This window comes from Solanum dulcamara, chromosome 1 (genome assembly GCF_947179165.1).
Source record: "Solanum dulcamara chromosome 1, daSolDulc1.2, whole genome shotgun sequence".
In the NCBI taxonomy this organism is placed as follows: Eukaryota; Viridiplantae; Streptophyta; class Magnoliopsida; order Solanales; family Solanaceae; genus Solanum; species Solanum dulcamara.
In genome coordinates, this window is record NC_077237.1 from 65,296,618 (window position 1) to 65,313,590 (window position 16,973).

Here is a 16,973-nt window from a genome sequence, read left to right on the forward strand (position 1 = left end):
GTCAGTTCACTAAAATATTCATGGACTAACACACACGAAACAAAATGAGAAAATTGCCTAATTCTGCATATGCGACCCCAAAATACTATGAATGCGTTTGAAATTGGGCCAAGAATGCATGTAATGATCCCTCTGTTACCTACGGAGGGTCCCATAATGACTTCGGAGAGAAATCGGCCAAAAACTAGTTCACCAAATATTCATAGGCTAACACACATGAAAATGAGAAAATCACCTAATTTCACTTTTGCCTCAAAATGCTACGAATGTGTCATGGATTGTGTTGAGGGAGAACGTGCTGATCCCCTGAGTACATACATAGAGTTCCATAACAGTTTTGGAAAAAAATCAATAGGAAGCAAGTTCAACCAAATATTCATGGGCTAACACACACGAATAAATGAGGAAATCACATAATTCTGCTTGTGCGCCCCCTAAATGCTTTGATTGAACCTTGAATCATGCCAAGGCCGCACGTCCTGATCTATCGGATACCTACCAAGGATTCCATAATGGTTTCGGAAATAAATCAGAGGAATCCAGGTCACTAATATATTAATGGGCAAACACACATGAAAAAATGAAAAAAAAGCCTAATTCTGTTTGTGCGCACCTAAATGCTATTAATGCACCGTGGATTGTGTTGAGGCTGTACATATTTATCCCTAGGGTACCTACAGAGGGTCTCATAATAATTTCATAAGGAAATCAACCATAAACCAGTTCACCAATATATTCATGGGCTAACACACATTAAAAAAATGAAAAAAATACTTAATTCTGCTTGTATGGCCTTAAATTATTTGAATGCACCATGGATCATGCTGAGGTTTCACGTACAAAATTTACCAAGTAACGATGGAAGGTTCCATAATGGTCTTGGAAAGAAATCGCCCAGAAGCTAGATCACCAAAAATATTAATGGGCTAACACACACGAAACAAATGAGAAAATCATTAAATTCCGCTTGTGCAACCCCTGAATGCTATGAATTCACTGTGGATCATGCCTAGGAAGAAAATATTGATCCCTCAGTGCCTACGGAGGGTCTTATAGTGGTTTTAGAAAGAAATCAATCGAAAGTCAGTTTACCAAAATATTCATGGGCTAATACAAATGAAAAATGAGAAAAACACGTAATTCTCCTTGCGTGGCCCCTAAATGCTATGAATGAATTGTGGATCATACCAATGCCATACGTATTGATCCCCTGGGTACCTAGATAGGGTCATATAATAGTTTCAGAAAGAAATTGATCAGAAGCCAGTTCACCAAAATATTAATGGGCTAAACACACGAAAAATGATAAAAATGCACATTCCGCATATACGACCCCTAAATACTATGAATGCAACATGGATCATGTCGAGGTTGTACATACTGATATACTGGGTACCTAGGAGGGTCCTATAATAGTTCTAAAAATAAATCAACCGGAAGTAATTTATCAAAATATTTATGGGCTAACGCACGCGAAAAGGAGAAAATTGCAAAATTTCCCCATAAATGCTATAAATGTAGAGTGGATCATGTTGAGGCAGCATGTACTGATCCCCAAGGCACCTACAGAGGTTCATAAAATGGTTTTGGAAAAGAAATCGATCTGAAGCCAGCTCACCAAAATATTGATGGGCTAACACATACCAAAAAATAAAGAAATGGCCTATTTTTTGCTTGTACAGACCGTAAATGTTATGAATGCACTGTGGATCATGCCAAGGTCGCATGTACTGATTCGAAAGGTACCTACAAAGGTTCTTACAATGGTTACAAAAAGAAATCGATGGAAGCCAGGTCACCATAATATTCATGGGAAAACACATATGAAAAAATGAGAAAAACGCCTAATTCTGCTTGAGCGGCTCCTAAATGCTTTGAATATGCCGTGGATTGTGACGAGGACACACGTACTTATCCCTTGGTTACCTACAGAGGGCCTCATAATAATTTTGACAAGAAATCAACCATAAGTCATTTCACCAAAATATTCATAGGCTAATACACGAAAAAATGAGAAAAATTGCCTAATTCCGCTTTTGTGTCCCCTAAACGCTATGAATACGTTGTGGATCATGATGAGGCCGCACTTACTAATTCCCTAGGTACCTACATAAAGTCTCATAATGTTTGTGTAAAGAAGTCAACCAGAAGACATTTCACCAAAATATTAATGGGATAACACACACGAAAAAAATAAAACCAGTATCTAATTTGGCTTGTGCGACCCCTAAATGCTATGAATATAATATGGATAGTGTTGAGGCCCCACGTACTGATCCTTAGGGTACCTATAAAGGGTTCCATAATTATTTCAGAAAGAAATTGATCAGAAGTCAGTTCACCAAAATATAAAACATGGGCTAACATGTACGAAAAAATGAGAAAACCACCTAATTTCTCTTGTGTGGCCCCTAAATGCTATGAATGCATCGTGGATGTTACCGAGGCAATACTGAATAATCTCCTGGGTACCTATGGAGGGTACTATAATGGGTTTGGAAAGAAATCGACTGAAATCCAGTTCACCAAAATATTAATGGGCTAACACACACGAAAAAATATGAAAATCATCTAATTTCTCTTCTACAACCTCTAAATGCTGTGAATGCATTATGGATCATATCGAGGCTGCAGGTACTAATTCTCCAGGTACCTATGTAGTTTCCCACAATGGTTTCAAAAATAAATCGCCCAGAATCTAGTTCACTAATATATTCATGGCTAATACACGGAAAATGAGAAAAATGTCTAATTCTTCTTTTGTGGATCCTAAATGCTATGAATGCACTGTAGATTGTGTCGAGAACGCACGCACAAATCCCTCGGGTAACTACATAGGGTCCCATAATAGTTCCCGAAAGAAATCAATGAGAAATCATTTCACCAAAATGTTCATGGGATAATACACACGTAAAAAATGAGAAAATCATCTAATTCCTCTTGTGCATCCCTAGATACTTTAAATGCATTATGGATCGTGCTGAGGCCGCATGTACTTATCCCTCTTGTATCTAAGGAGGCTCCCATAACAGTTTTGGAAAGAATTGATCGGACGCGAGTTCACCAAATATTCTTGGGTTAACACTCAAGAAACAAATGAAAAAATCGCCTAATTCCACTTTTGCAACCCCTAAATACTATGAATGTGCTTTGGATCATATCGATACTGCATGTATTGATCCTCCTAGTACCTATGGAGGGTCCAATAATGATTTAGAAGAGAAATCAATCAGAAGCCAGTTCACCAAATATTCATGGGCTAACACACACAAAAAATACAAAATTATCTAATTCTGCTTTTGCGGCCCCTAAATGCTATGAACATACCATGGATCATGTTGAGGTCATGCGTACTGATCCCCTACATACCTACGGAAGGTCCTATAAGTGTTTCGGAAAAAAATCAAATGAAATCAAGTTCACCAAAAATATTAATGGGCTAATACACACGAAAAAATGAGGAAATCACCTAATTCTGCTTATGCGGCCCCTAAATGCTTTGATTGCACCTTAGATCATTCCAAGGATGCACGTACTTATCTTTCGGATACTTACCGAGGGTCCTATCATCGTTTTGTAAAGACATGGATAAAAGAAAGGTCACCAAAATATTAATTGGCAAACGCACATGAAAAAAATGAGAAAATAGCTTAATTTCGCTTGTGCCCCCATAAATGCTATTAATAAGTTGTGGATTGTGACGATGTCATACGTACTGATCCCCTGGTTACCTACGGAGAATCTCATAAGGATTTTGTTAAGAGATCAACCATAAGCTAGATCACCAAAATATTAATGGACTAACACACACGAAAAAAAATGAAAAAATTACCTAATTCCGCTTGTGTAGCTCCTAAATTATATGAATGCACCGTGGATCATACTGAGGTTGCACATACTATTTTTTCGTGTACCTATGGAAGGTCCTATAATATTTTCGGAAAGAAATCGAATGAAGCTAGTACACCTAAATATTAATGGGCTAAACTACACGATAAAAATGAGAAAATCACCTAATTCTGGCTGTGTGGCCCTAAATGCTATGAATGCACCATTGATCATGCTGAGATAGCACGTACTGATACCCCAGATTCCTATGGAGGTTTCCATAATGGTTTTGGAAAGAAATCGACCGAAAGCCAATTCATCAAACTATTTATGGGCTAACACACACGAAAAAATATGAAAATCGTGTAATTTTACTTGTGTGGCCCCTAAATTCTATGAATGAGTCATGGATCCTGTCGAAGCCACACATACTGATCCCCTGGATACCTATGTATGGTCCCATAACAGTTTGAAAAAGAAATCAACCAAATATCAGTACACTAAACTATTAATGGGCTAATACATACGAAAATGAGAAAAATGCCTAATCCGCTTGTGGGGACCCTAAATGCTATGAATGCATCATGGATCATGTTGAGGTCACACGTACTTATATGTTGGGTACCTACAGAGGGTCCCATAATAGTTTCAAAAAGAAATCAACTGGAAGCAGTTCACCAAAATATTCGTGGGCTAAAGCGCACGAAAATGAAAAAATTACATAATTTTGCTTGTACCGTCCATAAATGTTATGAATGCGGAGTGGATCGTGTTGAGGCAGCATGTACTGACCCCCTGGGTACCTACAGAGGTTCCTCTAATGGTTTTGAAAAAGAAATCAATATGAAGTTAGTTCACCAAAATATTCATGGGCTAATACAAATTAAAAAATAAGGAAATCGCTTAATTCTACTTGTGCGGTCCTTAAATGCTATAAATGCACTGTTGATCATGCCAAGGCCACGCATACTGATTCGACGGGTACCTAAAAAGAGTCCTATAATTTTTGAAAAGAAATCGACAGAATTCAGGTCACCATAATATTCATGCGCAAACACATAGGAAAAAATGAGAAAAATTACATAATTCTGCTTTTGCGGCCCCTAAATGCAATGAATGTATCATGGATTATACCGAGGCAGAATGTACTCATCCCTCGGTTACTTATGAAGAGTCACATAATAATTTAAAAAAGAAATCAACTATAAGAATTTCACCAAAATATTCATGTGTTAACACATACGAAAAAATGAGAAAAATTGTCTAATTCCGCTTCTATGGCCCCTAACTGCTATGAATGGGCCACGGATCATGTTGATCCTGGACGTACTGATTCCATAGGTACCTATGGAAGTTCTTATAATGGTTTCAAAAATAAGTCGATCGAAAGTGAGTTCACAAACATATTAATGGGCTAACACAAACGAAAAAAATGCAAAAATTGCCTAATTTCACTTGTGCGGCCCCTAAATGCTATGAATATACCGTGGATTATGGTAACGCCCAATGTACTGATACCTAGGGTATCTATGAAAGATCTCATAACAGTTTCGAAAAGAAATCGCTGGAAGCCAGTTCACCGAAATATAAAGCATGAGCTAATATACACAAAAAAAGTTATAAAATTGCCTCATTTTGCTTATGCGGCCCCTAATGCTATGAATGTATCGTGGATCATACTGAGGCTGCACATACTGATCCCCGGGTACCTAAGGAGGGTTCCATAATAGTTTCATGAAGCCAGTTTACCAAATTATTCATAGGCTAAGACACATGAAAAAGATGAGAATATCTCTTAATTCTGCTCGTGCGGCCCTAAATGCTATGAATGCATTGTGGATCATGTTGATTCTGCACGTACTGATCCTCCAGGTACCTACATATGGTCCCATAATAATTTTTGAAAGAAATCGACCAGAAGCCAGTTCACTTATTTATTAATGGGCTAACACACATGAAAAATAAGACAAAAGTCTAATTCTGGCTGTGCGGATCCTAAGTGCTATGAATGCGTCGTGGATCATGCCGAGGCTGCATGCACTAATTTCTCAGGTACCTACTAAGGGTCCCATAAAAATTTCAAAAAAAAATCAACCAGAAGCTAGTTCACCAAAATATTCATAAGCTAGTACACCAAAAAAAATTAGAAAATTGTCTAATTTTGCTTGTGCGGACTTTAAATGCTATGAAGACATTTTGGATCATAATGATTTTGAAAATAAATCAATCAAAATCCAGTTCACCAAATTATTTACAGGCTAACACATTCATAAAAAATAAGAAAATTGCCCAATTTTGTTTATGTGGCCCCTAAATGCTATGAATGCATCGTGGATCGTGCCAAGGTCACATGTACTGATCCCGTGGGAACCTACGGAGAGTCCCATAATGTTTTCAGAAATAAATCTACTAGAAGCCAGTTCAACAAAATGTTAATGTACTAACAAACACGGAAACAATGAGAAAATCACCTAATTCCGCTTGTGTGGCCCCTAAATATTATGAATGCATCATGGATCATAACAAGGACGGACATACTGATCCTATGGTTACCTACCAAGGGTCCCATAATTGTTTTGGAAAGAAAATGATCGGAAGCCAATTCACCAAAATATTCACGAGCTAACATATACAAAAAATGCCTAATTCCGCTTGTGTGGCCCCTAAAAGCTATGAATGCTCCTGGGATCATGTTGATTCCACACATACTGATCTCACGGATACCTACGGAAGGTTCTATAATGGTTTTTAAATGAAATTAATCGATATCCAGTTGACTAAAATATTAATGAGCTAACACATACGAAAAAAATGATAAAATCGCCTAATTCTGCTTGTGCGGTCCTTAATTGCTATGAATGTATCGTGGATCATGCCGATGCCGCACTTATTGATCCACTGAGACCTACGAAGGTTTCCATAATGGTATAGGAAATAAATTAACTAAATTGCAGTTCAACAAATTATTCATGGGCTAATACACATGAAAATGAGAAAATTGCATAATATTTTGTATGCGACCCCTAGAAGCTATGAATGGTCTGTGGATCCTATTGAGGCTGCACATACTAATCCCCTGGGTACCTACCTGGGTACCTACGGAAGGTCCTATAATGGTTTTGGAAAAAAATCGATTGGAAGATAGTTCACTAAAATATTCATGAGCAAATATATACGAAAAATGAGAAAATTGCCTAATTCAGCTTGTGCAACTCTTAAATGCTATGAATGCAACATGGATTGTGCTGAGGCCCCGCATACTGATCCTAGGGTTACTTATGAAGGGTCCAATAATGGTTTTGGAAAGAAATCAACCGGAAGCTAGTTCCCCAAAATATAAAACATAGGCTAGCATACACAAAAATAATGAAAAACTCACCTAATTCTGCTTGTGCGACCCCTAAATGCTATGATTGCATCATGGATAATGCCAAGGCTGCACCTATGGATCCCCTGGATACCTACGCAGGGTCCCATAATGGTTTTGGAAAGAAATTGACTGGAAGTCAATTCACCAAAATATTAATGGACTAACATACACAAAAAATGAGAAAGCGCCTAATTTCGCTTGTACGACCACTAATGTTATGAATGCATCATAGATTATGTTGAGGATACATGTAATGATCCCCAAGGTACCTACTTAGGATCTCATAATGGTTACGTAAGGAAATCAAGCAGCAGCAAAAATACTCAAATATTCATGGGCTAACACAAACAAAAAATAATAAAAATATCCAATTTCGCTTATATTGACCCTAAATGCTATGAATGTACTGTGGAACGTGTTGAGGCCACATGCACTGATTCTGTGGATACCTACGTAGGATATCATAATGATTTCAGAAAGAAATCCACCAGAAGCCAGTTCACCAAAATATTAATGGGCTAATACACAAAATAAAATAAAATAATCATCTATTTTTTCTTGTGCGAACCCTAAATGTCATGAATGCACCATCAATCATTCCAAGGCTGTACGTACTTATCCCTATGGTATCTATGGAGGGTCCCATAATTGTTTCAGACATAAATCAATCATAAGTCAGTTCACCAAAATATTCATGGGCTAACACAAATGAAAAAAATGAGAAAATCGCCTAATTCTGTTTGTGCGGTCCATAAATAATATAAATGTGCATTGGATCATGCCGAGGCAGCATTTACAAATCTCCATGATACCTAAAGAGGGTCCTATAATGGTTTTAGAAATAAATCGATCGAAACCCACCTCATCAAATTATTCTTGGACTAACACACACGAAAAAAATAAAAATATCACCTAATTCCGCTTGTGCGGTCCCTAAATGCTCTAAATGCACCATGAATCATGCCAAGGCCGTATGTACTAATCTTGTAGGATGTACTGAGGGTATTATAACAATTTCAAAAAGAAATTGACCGGAAGACAATTTAATAAAATTTATATAGGCTAATACACACTAAACAAATGAGAAAATCGCTTAATTCGGCTTGTGCGGCCCCTAAACACCATGAATGCATCGTGGATAATGCTGAGGCCGCACGTACTGATCCTCCGGGTATATACGGAGGATTCCATAATAGTTTAGGAAAGAAATTGATTGAAAGTCAGTTTATCAAAATATTCATTGGCTAACACATGAAAAACTGAGAAAATCACCTAATTTCACTTGTGCGGCCCTAAATGCTATGAATGCACCATAGATCATGCCGAGGCCATACGTACAGATCCCCTGGGTACGTACATAGGGTCCTATAATAGTTTCGGAAAGAAATCAATCGAAAGTCAGTTCACCAAAATTTTCATGGACTAACACACACGAAAAAAATGAGAAAATTCTTTAATTCCGCTTATGCAGCCCCTAAATGCATTGAATACACGATGGATTCTGTTGAGGACACACGTACTGATCCTATGGGTACCTATCGAGGTTTCCATAATCGTGTTAAAAAGAAATCGACCAAAAGTCAGTTCACCAAAATATTCATGGCTAACACAAGTAAAACAAAATAACAAAATCACCTAATTCCGCTAGTGCAAACCTAAAAGCTATGAATGCGCCTTGGATTGTGCTCAGGCAGCACATACTAATCCCCCGGGTACCTAAGAAAGGTCCTATAATTTTGAAAAGAAATTGACCGGAAGCCAGTTCACTAAAATATTCTTGAGCTAACATATACAAAAAATAAATAAGAAAATTGCATAATTTTACTTCTGTGGTCCCTAATGCTATGAATACATTGTGGATCATGCCAAGGACACACGTACTGATCCCTAGGGTACCTACAGAGGGTCTCATAAATAGTTTAGAAAGAAACCAACCAGAACGTAGTTCAACAAAATATTAATGGGCTAACACACACGAAAAAATGAGAAAATCGCCTAACTCCGCTTGTGAGGCCCTAAATTCTACGAATGCGCATGGATTGCTCCAAGGACGCACGTACTGATACCTTAGTTATATATGGAGGATCCCATAATAGTTTCAAAAAGAAATCGATCGGAAGTCAGTTCACCAAAATATTTATGGGCTAACATACACGAAAAACTATGAAAATAACTAAATTCTACTTGTGCGGCCCCTAAATGCTATGAATATATTGTGGATCATGTCGATGCCACATGCACTGATACCCAGGTACCTACAAAGGGTTATATAATAGTTTCAGAAAAAAATTGATTGGGAGCCAGTTCACAAAAATATTAAGAAGCCAACACAAAAATGAGAAAATAGTCTAATTTTGCTTGTGCAGCCCCTAAATGCTGTGAATCCTCCGTGGATCTTGCCAAGGTTGAACGTACTTATTTTATGGGTACCTATGGATGGTTTCATAATAGTTTCAGAAAGAAATATACTATAACACAGTTCACCAAAATATTAATGGACTAACATACATAAAAGAAATAAGAAAATTGCCTAATTCCCCTTCTGCTCCCCCTAAATGCTATTAATGCGCAATGGATCATGACGAGTCTATAATACTGATCCTCCGAGTACCAAAAGAGGACACCATAGTGATTTCAGAATGAAATTGACCAAAAGTCAGTTCATCATAAAATTCATGGCTAACACACACGAAAAAATGAGAAAATCGTCTAACTTCGCTTGTGTTGTCCCTAAGTTCTATGAATGCACCGTGGATCATGCTGAAGATATGCTTAACTATCCCTAGGTACATATGGATGGTACCATAATAGTTTCGAAAAGGAATCAACCAAAAGCTAGTTCACCAAAATATTCATGAGCTAAAGTACATTAAAAATGAGTAAATTGCCTAATTTTTCTTTTGCGGGCCCTAAATATTATGAATGAGCCGTGAATCATGCCGAGGTCGTACATACTATTCCACGAGTGCTTACAAAAGGTACCATAATGGTTTAAGAAAGAAATCGACCAGAAGCCAGTTCACCAAAATATTAATGGGCTAACACACATGAAAAATGAAAAAATCTCATAATTCCGCTTTTACGCCTAGTAAATGTTATGAATTCATCGTGGATCATACTGATGCCACATGTATGAATCCTCTATTTATCTACGAAAGGTCCAGTAATAATTTTGGAAAGAACTCAATCAAAATTCAGTTCACCAAAATATTCATGAGCCAACACATACGGAAGAAATAAGAAAATTGCCTAATTCCGCTGGTGCAACCCTAAATGTTATGAATGCACCGTAGATCATATCGAGGCCACACATACTGATCCTCCAGGTACCTACGGAGTGTCCCATAAAGGTTTCATAATGAAATCAACCGGAACTCATTTCACCAAAATATTCATGGGTTAACACACATGAGAAAAATGAGAAAATTGCCTAATTTCACTTGTGCGGCCCCTAAATCCATTAATGCACCGTGGAATATGCTGAGGCCGTATGTACTGATCCTCTAAGTATCTACGGAGGGTACCATAATGATTTCAAAAGTACATCAATCGAAGGACAGTTCACCAAAATATTCATTGTGAACATACACAGAAAAATATGAAACAATTGCTAAATTCCGCTTGTGCTGCCCGTAAATGCTATGAATGCATCATAGATCATGTCGAAGGTGCACATATTGATCCCCTGTGTACCAACCTATGGTCCCATAATTGTTTCAGAAGGAAATCAACCATAATATGGTTCACAAAAATATTTATTGGCTAACACACACGAAAAATGAGAAAAACGTCTAATTCCGCTTGTATGACCCCTAAATTCTATGAATGCATAGTGGATCATGCCAAATTCGCACATACTTATTTTCTGGTCTATGGAGGTTCCCATAACAGTTTTGGAAATAAATCAATCGGAAGCTAGTTCACCAAAATATTCATGGGTAATATATACGAAAAATGAGAAAATAGTCTAATTCCGATTGTGCTTCCCCTAAATGCTATGAATGCACGGTGGACCATGCCAAGGTTACACATATAATCCCCCGGGTAACTACGTAGGGTATCATAATGGTTTTGAAAAAAAAATGGCCACAAGCCTTTTATAACATGGGTCATTGTTACCGAATCTACAATTCGAAGCTCAGGAAACATACTTTCAATTTTTGAAGGTTCAATGGACCCATGCAATTTATTGGATCTTAAGCTTAGAACTTGCAAATCTGACAGAGTTCCCAACCACATGGAAAATATGTCGTTGAGATGATTATTAGCCTATTTGGATTGACTTATTGTCACAACCCAATTTATGAGTCGTGGTTGCACCTACACTATCCCTCTAAGTAGGTGAACCATATTACTAAAAACAAGTTAAATAAGCGAAAAAATTTGATAAGAATAAGTTATCAAGCCTTAAATGCTTATCATAATTAGCTATGTCACGACAACCCCAAAATCTGGTCAAGAGTACAAAAGTGCTAACGTAGTACAGAATAGAAGTTTGAAAATACCCGAAGGCTACATGTTGTCTGTCGAATACAAAAATAGAAATAAATAGAGAAGGTCCTTCAGGGGCCACGGATGACAGGTATCTTACCCTGAATAACTAAAAGATGTCACCCTCGAGTATCAGCCACGGGGCTTAGAGGTGGAGCCTGGATTGTACTTTGCACTCAACAAAAGTGCAACAAGAGTAGTATCAGTACAACACTAGTACCGGTAAGCATTATAGGCCGACAATGTTTAGATAACGCATGAAAAAGCTGAAACCAACAAGTAGCACATAGAGCAAATGGGTATGTAATGTATCATATACAAGTAATATATACAGGAATTATGAAATCAACCAAGACCGATATAACTCACCAAATGATCAGTCACATATATGAGTGTATGAATGCAATGTAATGCAATAGTCACCCCCTCACTCCACTCTCGTACACATATGCCAAGGACCGTGCCTCAAAGACATGACCCATGGGGGACCCGCGAAGTCCATGTACCACTCGTACTCTCTAGCAGAAACTTCGGAGGCTTTCAATCACTCTGAATCTCCGGCAAAGACCTCAGAGTCTCTTTGTCACTCTAGATCTCCAGCAAAGACCTCAGAGTCTCTCAATCACTCACTTCACCAGTCATCACAACAATAATATGGAAAGCACGCCATGCATGATATTAGTCTAAAAAATATCATCAATATAAATTAATAAATACCAATCATATTACTTTCCACTGTTCAATTATCACTATTACCATTCTTTTTCATGTGATGAGTGAACTAGTATGTGACATAGATACAAACAAGTGATAATCACATTGATGACACATTTGGCGTCAAGCCCACCTATCAACTAACAAAATCAACCTAATTAGAATTCACATCCACTTTATGGCCAAAGGCTTGTATAATATCCCCATCGCTTTCTACAACTACATACGGTTCTCTAATCAGAGTCTAACTAAAGTAGATTGTAACCTACCTCAATGCCGAGCGGGTGCCACGAACAATCAAACTAAAGCCTTTCCTTTGCGTAAAACCTCTGAACGATAAAAAATCTACAAAATATACGGTCTACGTTAGAATACGAATCTAAGGACACCCATATAGCTATATTTATATTCAAAACCCAAAAATTCACCTCAAAAAGTGGCCTTGGGCCCATAAGGGCAAAATTGGAATTTTATTGAAAAATTGGCATACAATAGTCCAAAGTTTATGATTCAAAAAAAATCATTAAAATCCAATCACGAATGATATATATATATATATATATATATATATATATATATATATATATATATATATATATATATATATATATATATATATTCTTGTTATTAAAAATTAATCATGTATGTAATTAGTTAAATGTTGGATCGTAGTGAGAAATAAAAGTGATTAACTAAAGATTAAGTGGATAACTAGCAGGGGACACCCTTTCACTCTATCAAAGTAAAGAGTATATATTAATTTGGTAGCCATCATTAGTCTTGACAATTTATAACGGCTAGGGGTGGGCCCACATAGAAAGAAAAAGAGGGTTTCTTTTTAATTGCACTTTGAAAAGTTGCTAATTTTGTTAAACAAAACAACAAATTTTCTATAATTCCTAACCAGAACATGGTTCCATTTATAGCAGCCACATGATTTCTTATTTATTTATGGTAGAAACGTTTTGGTTCTTTCCAAAAGGATAGCAACAATAATTTTTACTCTAAATGCATAGTAGCAAATTCCACATTTTACTTGAAAACTCGTTTCCATGGAAAACCCACCAATTTCTAATCTAAACTCATGGATGATATCGCTAAATAATGGATGATATCACGAGAAAATACTTAATTTAAGATTAGAAACTTACCCCCGCTAACTATTGAAATTATTTCCTTGGAATATACAACAAAAAGTTGACACATCATGGTTAGAATTCAGGGAGAATTTAACACAAGTGCTAAAACCCAAACTACTAATACAAAGGAAAGAGCAAACACGCATACACATGGGAATGGGAAAATAAGAAAACACTGAAACAAATGTATAATGCAAGAGCACATCCTAATTTTTCGAATAGAAATCTTAGAATTTCTCTCGCCTGTTTCCTTCTCTTTTCTATCTTTTGCCTTCTTTCCGTGTAAATAAAAAAAACCTTACACTACATTCCTCTTTTATATCACTTATTAAAAATGGATTGCCCACTTCATTTATTTATAAAAATAATATATATATATATATATATATATATATACTTCCACTTTATGTCACTCATTACTGGAAACATCATGAAAGCGGCTTGCCCACTTCATTTATTTCTAATAAATAAATTAAAAAAATAACACCCACTTAATTCCTTAAATTGATTGAATCATTAACTTTGTATCTTAGCATCATACGGCTAAGCACCAACAAAAGTGGAATATTTACTAATTAAGTGTATTTCCACCCAATACTAATATCATATTTAATGTCAAGGGACATGTTTCCTAGAAATTAATCAATCCACGAAAAAAAAGAGTATTCATCAATTATATAACTGTGCCCCTTTCCCTACATAAAAATACCATTTAAGGCTACGGAAAGGGTATTTTAAAGAAAAGGAGCCCAAAAGTGCTGAACGACCAAACGGGTTGTCACATCAGATACCAATCAAACAATCGCTCATCCTCAAGCGATAAGAGAAAGATGGAGAAAAGGGTACCTGATCTGTCTAACAACTGAGGATATCTACTTCGCATATCCTCCTCGGTTTACCATGTGGCCTCCTCAATCGTACGGTGCTTCCACTGTACCTTGACCGAAGCAATCTCCTTGGACCTTAACTTTCTCACTTGCCTATCTATTATTGCTACCGGCTCTTCCTCGAAGGATAGATTCTAATTTAATAGTACCGAATCCCACTAAATGATATAAGACCCATCTGAATGGTACTTCTTCATCATGGAAACATGGAATACCTAATGAACACCAGCGAAACCTGGTGAAAAATCCAACTTATAAGCCACCTCGCCAACACGGCGAAGAACCTCAAAAGGGCCAATAAACCGCGGGCTCAACTTGCCCTTTCCTAAATTGCATCACACCCTTCATGGGGGAGACCTTCAATAGGACTTGCTCACAAACCATGAACTCCATATCACAAACCTTCCGGTCAGCATACTCTTTCTGACTACTCTGAGCTGCCATAAGGTTTTCCTGAATAAGTTTGACCTTGTCCAAGGACTCCCTCAGCAAATCTGTACCCCAAGGTCGAATCTCGAAAGCATCAAACCACCCAATAAGAGAACGAAACTTTCTACCATATAAAGCCTCGAATGACGCCATATCAATATTGGAATGGTAGCTATTGTTGTACGCGAACTCTGCCAAGGGTAAGAATCTATCCCAATGAACCCCAAAATCAATAACACAAGCCCTCAACATATCCTCAAGAACCTGAATAGTCCTCTAGGACTGACTATCTGTCTGCGGGTGGAATGCAGTGCTAAGATCTAACTGAGTTCCCAATTCCTTCTGTAAAGTCCTCCAGAAATGGGAAGTGGACTGAGTGCCTCTATCAAAAATGATAGAAATAGGAACCCGTGCAATCGCACTATCTCTCGGGTGTAGATCCTGGCCAACTTCTCCGCGGTATAAGTAGTTTGAACCAGAATAAAATGTGCAGACTTAGTCAACCTATCCACGATAACCCAAAATCGAATCAAACTTACCTAGAGTCTTCGGAAGACCAACCATGAAATCCATGGCGATCCTTTCCCATTTCCACTTAGGAATGGGCATCCTCTGAAGCACACCACCTGGTCTTTAGTGCTCATACTTAACCTGCTAGCAATTCAAACATCGAATAACAAACTCCACAATGTCTCTCTTCATTCTACCCCACCAATAGTGTTTCCTCAAGTCATAGTACATCTTTGTTTCCCCTGGATTAATGGAGTATCTGGAATTATGAGCCTCCTTCAAGATCAATGGGATCAAATCACCAACTCTAGGAATGCAAATGTGTCCTTTAATTCTCAAAATACCATCATTATCAAGAATAGCCTTTTTGGCTCCTCCACTTAGCACTTTATCCCAAATCTTGTACAATTTCACATCCTCAAACTGTTGGGCCCTAATCTGCTCTAAAAGAGACACCTCGCCTCCATACAAGCTAGAACCTTACTAGGTTCTAAAATATCGAGCCTCACTATACTATTAGCCAAACTCTGCACCTCCATGGCTAAAGGACGCTCTCCCATAATCAAACGCGCCAAGCTACCCATACTTACTGCTTTTCGACTCAACGCATCAGCTACCACATTAGCTTTTCCTGAATGATAAAGGATAGTAATATCATAATCCTTAAGCAACTCCATCCATCTACGCTGCCGAGAATTTAAGTCCCGTGGATTAAACATATGTTGAAGACTATGATGATCCGTGAACACCTTATAATGGACTCCATACAAGTAATGTCTCCAAATCTTCAATGCAAATACTACTACAGCCAACTCTAAGTCATGAGTGGGGTAGTTTTTCTCATATACCTTCAACTATCTTGAAGCATACGCAATTACCCTACCCTCTTGCATCAACACACAACCCAAGACAATACGAGAAGTGTCACAATAAACATTAAAGTCCTTTCCATCTACAAGTAAAGCCAAAATCGGGGCTGAAGTTAATAAAGCCTTGAGCTTTTGAAATCTCTCCTCACATTCATCGAACCATTGGAAAAACATATTCTTCTGAGTCAACCTAGTCAAATGGGAAGCAATAGATGAAAATCCCTTCACAAATCAGCGATAATAACTAGCAACGCCTATGAAGCTCCGAATCTCAGTCACTGAAGTACGTCTGGACCAATCTCCAACCGCCTCAATCTTGTTGGGATCAACCATAATCCCATTCTTAGACACAACATGTCCCAAAAATGCTATAGAACTAAGATAGAACTCACACTTTGAAATCTTGGAATATAATTTTTTCTCCTTCAACAGGCTAAGCACGATCCTCAAATGCTTTTTATGATCTTCCTTACTCTGAGAGTACACCAGGATGTCATCAATAAACATGATCACAAATGAATCTATGTAAGGCTTGAAGATCCTATTCATCAAATCCATGAAGGTTGCAGGGGCATTAGTAAGCCCAAAAGACATCACCAAGAACTCATAATGACCATAACGGGTCCTGAAAGTGGTCTTCAGAACATCCTCCGCTCGAATCTTCAATTGATGATAGCCTGACCTTAAATCAATCTTATAAAATATCAATGCACCATGAAGTTGGTCAAATAAGTCA